Source organism: Leopardus geoffroyi, chromosome B3 (genome assembly GCF_018350155.1).
Source record: "Leopardus geoffroyi isolate Oge1 chromosome B3, O.geoffroyi_Oge1_pat1.0, whole genome shotgun sequence".
In the NCBI taxonomy this organism is placed as follows: Eukaryota; Metazoa; Chordata; class Mammalia; order Carnivora; family Felidae; genus Leopardus; species Leopardus geoffroyi.
The window spans coordinates 73225761-73233961 of record NC_059337.1 but is presented as its reverse complement, the minus strand read 5'-3'; the positions used below and the strand labels follow the sequence as shown (position 1 = coordinate 73233961).

General features: G+C 48.7%; 2 long non-coding RNA genes across 2 annotated transcripts in view; one reads left to right on the top strand and one right to left on the bottom strand.

Moving 5' to 3' along the window:
* Positions 1–1883: 1883 nt before the first annotated feature.
* On the bottom strand, positions 1884–4458 carry LOC123583369. The gene is made up of 2 exons (XR_006704839.1): positions 3052–4458; positions 1884–2415 (listed from the first exon to the last, which is right to left on the bottom strand). It is a non-coding gene; the product is annotated as an uncharacterized LOC123583369 (long non-coding RNA).
* A 47-nt stretch (positions 4459–4505) lies between these two features.
* LOC123583370 overlaps positions 4506–8201 on the top strand; it is a 110717-nt gene continuing 107021 nt past the window's right edge. Inside the window, exon 1 of the long non-coding RNA XR_006704840.1 lies at positions 4506–5691. This is a non-coding gene — a long non-coding RNA (uncharacterized LOC123583370). The remainder of the gene's footprint in view (positions 5692–8201) is intronic.

Here is an 8201-nt window from a genome sequence, read left to right as displayed (position 1 = left end):
CTCCCATGCTTAACATGGGATCATCTCAGCTCCCATGGACAGTGATTGAATTGTTTTGTTTTTTTTTTTTTTTTTTTTCAATTTCTGTTTGCTCTCAGGAAAGTATCCTCTGATTACAGACTTTTTATGAGAAGGATCAGGACCAGCCATGTCCTCTGAGGACCTAGATTTGAACTGTATAGTGAAATTTCAGTTAGAAATTTACAACTATACAACTTACAACTTACAAAGCGAGGGCTTTTCTTCTCTTTCGTTTTTCCCCCACTTTGGTTGGAGAATGTCTCCTCGAAGACTGTTGGGCATGTTGGGGTTCTCTGTCGGGAGAGTAGAGACTCTCGGTGAAGTTTAGAGCACTCTTTTTTTTTTTTTTTTTTGTTGAGAAAACTGATGTAAGGTTGAGAATAAGTTTATTCACACCTAAAACAAATATCCACTCATTGCTGTCGAGGTGATGAAGTTATCATGAAACTAAAGGCAGGGGCCCCTGGGCAGCTTAGTCTGTTGAGTGTCTGACTCTAGATTTCAGCTCGGGTCATGGTCCCAGGTCATGGGATCAAGTCCCACATTGGGATCCACGATGAGCATGGAAACTACTTGAGATTCTCTCCCTCTCTCTGCCCCCTTTCCCTATTCTTGAGTGTGTGAGCTCTCTCTCTCTCTCTAAAAAATAACAAACAACCAACTAAATGCAGATGTTATATACTAAGATGGTAAGTGTTCAGTTAAAAATTAGTTGGTGTCACAGTGCCTGGGTGGCTCTGTTAGTTATGCGTCCGGCTCTTGATTTTGGCTCAGGACATGATCTCATGGTTCTTGAGATTGAGCCCTGCTTCGAGTGCTCTGCACTTGGGATTCTCTTTCTCCCTCTTTCTCTGCTGCTCGTGAGCTCTCTCTCTCTCAAAATAAATAAAGTTAAAAAAATTAATTGGTGTCTTTCTAATTAGAATGAGGGGCAGGTTCTACCCCCATCCCATATGAATTTAATCAGGGCCATTGGTGTCCCATAAGTGGTGTTCTAAGACCTAAAAACACCATGTTTGCCCTGTTGGGCTGTGAAGGCCACACTCTACCTGAGACAGTGGAGGGTGTGGGGAGAGCTTCTTGGCAGGAAATGATTTTTTCCCCTGTCCTGGTTCAGGGCAGGAAAGGAGCTAGTCTTGGGTTCTGAACTTGGAGATGTGGGGATACCTGCAGATTTTTAACGGGGGCACAGACTGGTTCCTGCTATGTGAAAGCCCGTGGGGGAGGCAGGAGGATCTCATGTTGGGTTTTGGCATCTCAAGATGTGCACTTCTTTCTCTCCTCAAGTGTGTAGTTGTGTTCTAAATGATTGTGGGAGCAGGCTGTGTCCACACTGCCATGGGATCTGTCGGGGGCAGGTACAGGGGAGAGTAGCCTAGACCTGAGTCTCATGAGATGGCCCAAGGTGGTGTGAATAGGAGCTCTGGCTCAGAGGAGTTGTCGAGCCCCGTGGGGTTCCAGTGTGGGATGAAATTACCACAAATCCCCCAGGGAGAGCATGGCGGCTTCATATTCCCACAAGAGAGGCTGCGGTTACTGTGGGTCGGATATTAAGGGAACAATGTCTGTTTTTAAATCCACAGGCTGGTGAGGTCTGAGGACACGTGGGTGACATAATGAAGGACTTCCTAAAAGTAAGAGATCGAAATTCTTGAAGTGGTGTTTGAAATAACATCTGTACAATGACAGCCACTGCTGTAATCAATAACCTGACTATCCTTAGCTGTCTCCAAGACTATGAATGCTCAGCAACTAATTGATGGCTGAAACATCCGATGTTATAAGAGCTAGAAAACAGCAGCAGATCTGAAAATGGCCAATTTCCATTATGCATATATATACATGCAGGCATGCATCCGTTCACTCATTCAACAGACGTTTATTGCCAAGCACTGTATGTGCTGCCAAGAGCTTACATCCGAGAGGGTAGAAAAAAGTAGGAGTCTACAACCCCTGGTCAGAGGCACAGATTGTTCCTGCTTAATGACATGATGAGGCAAGTTTTCCTTTCAGTCTCTTTCCCAGGGGACTGTGTCACCTATGGAGCCAAATCCTCTTTCCAATGAACTGCCTTTTATTCCTACGACGCCAGGCGCGGGGAGCCATTGTAACAGTGCTGGCCGTGCTGCTGCTCTCAGGGTGCTCCCGTGGTCCTTCGGTTTTGGCTCCCAACCAGAGGCTGCATGCCGCTTATGCCAGGGCAAGGTGGGGACAACGGTGGAGCAGAGCCCCTAAAGAGATTTGGCTGGTCCAGCACTGCCCTCCAGTGGTCAAACGCAGGCATTTTGGGGAAGGTTGGATTCCTAGAGTGAGGCTGAGGTGGGTGTCTGGATTCATCAGGAGCCTTAGGAACAGCTCCCCCAGATGAGGCTGGCAGAGTAGGAACTGGGAGCCCTAGTTGAGAAATGAAAATGAGGATTAAAATTCATCAGTGACTGGGTACCTGGACTGGTATGTATAGAGAGAACCAGAAATAAAGATCATATTGGTTTCCCAATTTGGGTTTTGTCAGGAGAAATAATGACCGGCTGACAAAATGACCAGCCTGCCTAGGGACCTAGAAAGTGTGGTGGTTGGGGCGCCTGGGTGGCTCAGTCGGTTGAGCGTCCGACTTCGGCTCAGGTCATGATCTTGTGGTCCGTGAGTTCGAGCCCCGCGTCGGGCTCTGTGCTGACCGCTCAGAGCCTGGAGCCTGTTTCAGATTCTGTGTCTCCCTCTCTCTCTGACCCTCCCCCGTTCATGCTCTGTCTCTCTCTGTCTCAAAAATAAATAAATGTTAAAAAAAAAATTTAAGAAAAGAAAGTGTGGTGGTGGTGATGGTGGGGTGGTGGCCTAGAGCTGTACCCCCTTGACTCTCAGTCCAGTCTTGTCAAGGTTCTAGGAAGACGCTGATCTCGAATAAACATCTTCAGATTGATGGTCAGTGCAGGAATGAGCATGAATCTCTGGAAATGAAATTGGATGCAAATTTGTGTGTAATGAACTCTTAAAAAAGTTTGATTTGCAAAGGGATCCAGTCCATTGATTTACCTTAAGTCTGCTCTCAGCATTCTTGCTGGGATTCAAGGGGTCTTGGTCAGTCCTCCTGTATCTCACATGTAGCTGGTTCAGTAGCTTGACTTTGGAGGGAAGTTTCTCTTTCTTAATACCAAGAAGTCTTCTCCCCAACCCCCCTATTGGGTCAATGCCACTGGAAGACGTCCAGCACAGCAGGACACTGTGCTGTCTCCCAGATCATGGGAAGGTTGAAGTAGCCTTGGCAGCTAGTCCACTCTTGGCAAACTCTGCAATTAGTGCAACCTTTGCTTCCTTCTTTCTGTTACATCGTCGTGTGCAGTGTCCTTCAGATACATCATCACTTCCCTTCAGAGGTCATGGAAGCAAAGGAGTTTCACCTCACCCTGCTTTATTTCTTCTCGTTCTATCACTTGACTTTCTGAGTCTCCAAGCTTGAAATCTTCCTGGTCCCTGCCCTGTTGCTCTTCTGTCTCGCTCTTCTGAAAATACAGAGTAATGGGGTCAGAGAAACTTCCCAATCAAATTAAAAAACAATATAAAACAAACAGTGGCTAGTTCAGGAGCTTAGTAACTATAGTGTCATGCATCCGTGGTCGAATTGCTCACATTGTTGCCTGTAAAATTCAAGCATCCGAAGTTCTACTGGAGAATACCCCAGTCTTTATGGTACACCCGATGTTTGCACTGGGAATCAAGGGCAGGAGGTCTGAGAGTAGTGTGACGGGGAAAGATGGGACATGGGCCCCTTGGTTGTAGGAGTCTTGGAGCATACAAGTGACAGTAACTCTGTGTGCGCTGGTGAGTGGTTGAACTCAAGCTTTCTGAAGTCAAGAATCTGTCCTTCCTGTTCCTCCTCAGAATTCCAGTGCCTCCGACACATAATAAACATGTTGCCCCACAGCACGGTGGTTAAGAGATGATGCTTTAAAAATCCATCAATCCTGGATCCAAGTTCTTTTACTTTAGTTTTTCAATTTTAGGCAAGTTTCCTAGGCTTTCTGAGCCTTGGGCACCTCACCTGTAAAACAGGGATAATGATATCTGCCCTCCCCGCCAGGCACCTTTGAGGCTTGGAGGCGATGGTGTGTGCAAAGCCCTGGGCATTGTGCCTGGCACATGGTGAGTGCTCAGAGTGTTTTAGTATTTCCATGTGCGCATGTGCAGACCTCTGCAGGTGAGTGAGTTTTCCAGTCAAAGCCCAACTTAACTACCAAATAAAATCAGCCCCATTTCATAAGACAGCATTGCACAGACATGGGGTTGGACAGATTCCCTCCCTAGGCATCTTTGCTGCTTCCTTCTATAACTGGAAAGACTTTGCCCAAGTTTCTAGGAAGCAGCATATTCTTGAACCCTGTCTAGAATGGGAAGACCCTCCTCGTATATAGAAGCTTTCAGGTGAAACAGGCATGACGTGGCAGTGACTGACCCTCCCCTTTTGCTCTGGGCCTGGGCACTCACCATAGAGTCGGCATGGCTGGGTCTTCTGCTCTGGACGGTGGTGACTGACTGGGTCTCAGGAGCTGCCAACACAAGAGAGACTTGGAGGCTTTGTATTCAATCATCATTGAGAGCCTATTAGGAGAACAAGGTGCCATGCGGCCACTTGAAAGGCTGAGTGTCTAGAAATGGCCATTACAGGGGAAAATCCTTCCGCTTGGCTGACTGGGGCCAGGTCTATGGCTTTAAAGCAATTGGCGCAGATGCTGAGTGAGGGGGTGCATTCATTTTGTGCTCAATAAAACCAGTTTTATTCAGGGAAGTGAATTGTTATCCCCTCGGGAAGGGTGAAGGTGTAAAAACAGGTTGTAATTCTTGGAGAATCTAATTCCTCTGTTGTTGGAGTCGGAAAGAGAAAGAGGGAGAGAGACAGAGAGGTGGATGAAAGTGAGCTCTGTTGTCCTGGGGTAATTAGGCAGCTTGGATTTCTCCTGGAGCTTCAGGACGGTGCCAGATGTGCCCAGGCCTTCTGTGCGCCACCCCACAGAGCTAGCATCCAGAGTCCACCTCCTCCCCACTGTGGCTGCTCCTCGTGTCTGGGAATACATCAAAGGAGGTTTGATATTCATAACTGCTGTGAGTCATTTTCACATGGAGCTGTGGGGAGCTGCCTTCACCACGGCATGCTGTATTCAGCCCTTTGTAAGAGCAGCTGAGCTGAACCAATCCCCCATTATGGGCGAGAGTCGATCCCTCCTGGGAGACCTGGATTTGCCCCCAGACCCCTGTGCAGAATAAAATGGGTCTTTTTATTGAGAAATAGTTATTAAAACATCCTCCGGTCTTGCCCATACATCTCCACCGCCCACCGAGACAGCTCTGCGTGGTCTCTTCCACAAGAGTGTGGCCACCTCCAGGCCCTGCTGTTAGTGTCAGTAACATCTGAAACTTCCCTGTTTCTCTTGCTCTGAGGACAAAGAACATCAACAAGACTCCAACCACGACCACATTTCTTCTCAACTGGAGGAGGAAATGCTGCTTGCTCCTGTTGAGTGTGGCTATTGTTGGAAAAAGCATCATGTGTGACACTCTCTGAGGGCTGGCAGAGGCTTGTGAAATTAAAGCCACAGGATCGCAGAGCTGGAAGGGGCCTTAGTCATCATCCAGTACCAGCCCCTCAAATTACAGATGAGAAAATGAGGCACGGAGAGGGTAAGTGAGTTGTCTACGGTCACACAGACAAGTGAAGGTTTCTAGCACATAGGCTTGTTTTCCAAAACAGGGAGGGAAATGGTGGCAGGGTGAATCTTGCTATTACTTTTCCACTGGAGACCGTGGAGAGGTTTCAACTTTTTGGAAAGGGATGGGGACCGGGAGACCTGAAGCTGTATCTCAGTTTTGTGCCTCAGTTTCTCTGTATGAAGAATGGCTATATAAAACCTTCGGTTGGGAAGGTGGGAGAATTAACTAAGGAATGGTCAGGCTGAGCGGCTGGGGGTAGGGCAAAGTGTGGGGAGTGGAAAAGTAGGTGGAATATAGAAATGAAATATAGCAGTACCTGCTTGCTCCCAGCCCTGGTAACAGTCCGTCAGGAGAAACCACTCTCGTAGTGAAAATATTTCACAGTCAGCAGGGCTGGACTCCCCACCTTTGCTTAGGGCAGCGTGGAAAAAAGTGTTCCCCTGTCTCTGTGCATTTGAGTGCATTTTCATTACACTGTGCGTCTTCAATTCTGCCAGAAAAGTAAGCATGCCTCGCTCTTTAAAATGTCCGGAGCTCCCGTTCCCATTTGGGGTTTGTGGCGAAAGGTCAGACTCCAGAGCTGTCTGGTGGTAATCGGGTTCTGAATAAATGAGCCCTCAGGGACTGCCAGGGAGACCAGAAAGCTGCCAAGCTGGGCCTGGACTGAGTCTGGCAGCAGAGGCCACACAATGTCCCTTGGCAAGGTGGCCCCCGTGGGCTGGGCTGCTCGCGTTTGCTGGCCACCCGCCCGGCACCCCGCCGGGGCGATGCTGCGAGCCCAGAGGCCCACGTCCCTACATCAGTCTTCTCAACTGCTTTCTCCTGTTATTACCTTGTCAACAGCGGCATCCAAGACACAAAGGACAACTCTGCATGATGATGCAGTGAATGACTAGTTAGGTGCCTCCTGTTTAATAACCAGAGAAATATTGCTGTGCGGCATCTCTCCATATGCTCTGGCATCTGTGTCTGGCATGTAAGGGACTCATTTTCTTCGCATATCTCATTAAAGATGTAAAGCAAAATGGAGGGGCTGCAAGCCTCACACGCCCCACCTCCACCCCAGCCGCCTGGAACTCACTTTTCTTACCCTCTGCTGCCATCTAGTGGTCACTTGCCTCTTCTCCGCATTGTCGTTTTCACAGTGGAGCTGAAGTTCCGGCGGCGCCGGTGAAACAGAAATCCCACAGCGGTGATCTCCTTAGGTTCCCCACTGCAGCAGAGGGTCCGGTTTCCTGACATCGGCCTGGACCACCCTGGCACTGCCTCCTGGAGCCTGGAGCCCTTTCCCCTCTGGAGAGTCGGTGTCTGTTGATTTTTTACAAATCTGGCTATCTTCCAGACTCTACACGTAAATCTTGCAAATCTGGCCCACTGAACATGTCTTGCCGAAAGCCGAGGTGAATTCTGCCACTTGGGCAGACAGAGTCCCACGCCCCACTCTGAAATGTCCCCTCATATCTTGAGGAATCCCTAAAGGGCGGGATGGAGAAAGTCACAGTGCACAAGGGGAATTCCGTGGGTCTTTTCAGCTGCCTGCCACCCACTTTCACACCAAGTCCTTGTAAGTGGACCCTCACTGCAGGGCCGATCCCACCCTCTCAACTCAGGGCCCAAGTGTCCCAAGACTGACCTTGTGTGACATGAGCTCCATTGCCTGTGATGGCGTTGAAGGGTGTGTTTAGCCCTGATTCAACAGCCTGGGTCTTGGGCAGGTATGCTGGGCTGTGTAGACAGCTGTGAAACACTCCCCAGGGTGGAAGACCCAGTGCAACACACTGCAGCTCACAAGAGCAGTGAATAAAGTGCAGGCAGGGCACGCGCCAGCTGCAGGGTTTAGGCACTGGCTGAAGGTGCTTGCGCATCACTGTGGGCCCCCAACACAAGAGGAAGGCGACTGCATCTCTGGGCTGGGGACTGAAACACAAAGAGTGATGTTGTTTTTTGTCATCAAGCCAAGCAGTTAATGTCCTTCTCCTTAAGCCTTGGCGTGTGCTCATTAATTTCATTAATTGATTCATTCTTCCGTATGTACTCAGCTTTAGAATGTGCAATGAAGTAGGCACAAAAAGCAGCATATGACGCCATCTCAACCTTTAAGGATCGTATTATCTAGAGAAGGAAGGAAGAAGCACAACAGTTAAAAACAGTACTGATTAATTCTCTAAATGAGGAAAACATCTCACATGGGAAGTAGAGATTCCAAGAAGAGAGGGATCACTAGAGGCTACAACAGGTGGGGAGCATATCATGGAAGCTAATGATTCAAGCTGCCCAAGGAATTGCGGCCGACGGTGACATGCTCGCTCGGATGTGTGTCATGCTAGGGACTCTGCTCCAGCTGTTGGCCACTCTCCCCGGGTCAGGAGACAAAGGGAGACAAAGGGGAATCTCCTGGGTTCCTGTTCATTGATCTGTAATAGATTCTTCCCTTTCTCGTATTGCTGTTCATTCATTGGGTTGACGTGTCATTCATTTAT